The sequence below is a fragment of the Physeter macrocephalus genome, chromosome 11, assembly GCF_002837175.3.
Source record: "Physeter macrocephalus isolate SW-GA chromosome 11, ASM283717v5, whole genome shotgun sequence".
Classification (NCBI taxonomy): Eukaryota; Metazoa; Chordata; class Mammalia; order Artiodactyla; family Physeteridae; genus Physeter; species Physeter macrocephalus.
In genome coordinates, this window is record NC_041224.1 from 127,181,620 (window position 1) to 127,182,238 (window position 619).

The following is a 619-nucleotide window of genomic DNA, read 5'->3' on the forward strand; positions in this document are numbered from 1 at the left end:
AATAACTACAGGCCAATATCACTGATGAACATAGATGCAAAAATCCTCAACAAAATACTAGCAAACAGAATCCAACAGCACATTAAAAGGGTCATACAACATGATCAAGTGGGGTTTATCCCAGGAATGCAAGGATTCTTCAATATACACAAATCAATCAATGTGATACCCCATATTAAAAAATTGAAGGAGAAAAACCATATGATCATCTCAATAGATGCAGAAAAAGCTTCTGACAAAATTCAACACCCATTTATGATAAAAACTCTCCAGAAAGTAGGCACAGAGGGAACCTACCTCAACACAATAAAGGCCATATATGTCAAACCCACAGCCAACATCATTCTCAATAGCGAAAAACTGAAACCATTTCCACTAAGATCAGGAAAGAGACAGGGTGCCCCCTCTCACCAATGTTATTCAACATAGTTTTGGAAGTTTTAGCCACAGCAATCGGAGAAGAAATAAAATGAAACCAAATCAGAAAAGTAGTAAGACTGTCACTGTTTGCAGGTGACATGATACTATACGTAGAGAATCCTAAAGATGCTACCAGAAAACTACTAGAGCTAATCAATGAATTTGGTAAAGTAGCAGGATACAAAATTAATGCACAGAA

General features: G+C 36.5%; 1 long non-coding RNA gene across 1 annotated transcript in view; it reads right to left on the reverse strand.

The window, feature by feature from the left end:
* LOC129392543 (uncharacterized) overlaps positions 1 to 619 on the reverse strand; it is a 362,878-nt gene that overhangs the window by 155,263 nt on the left and 206,996 nt on the right. The window lies entirely within an intron of this gene.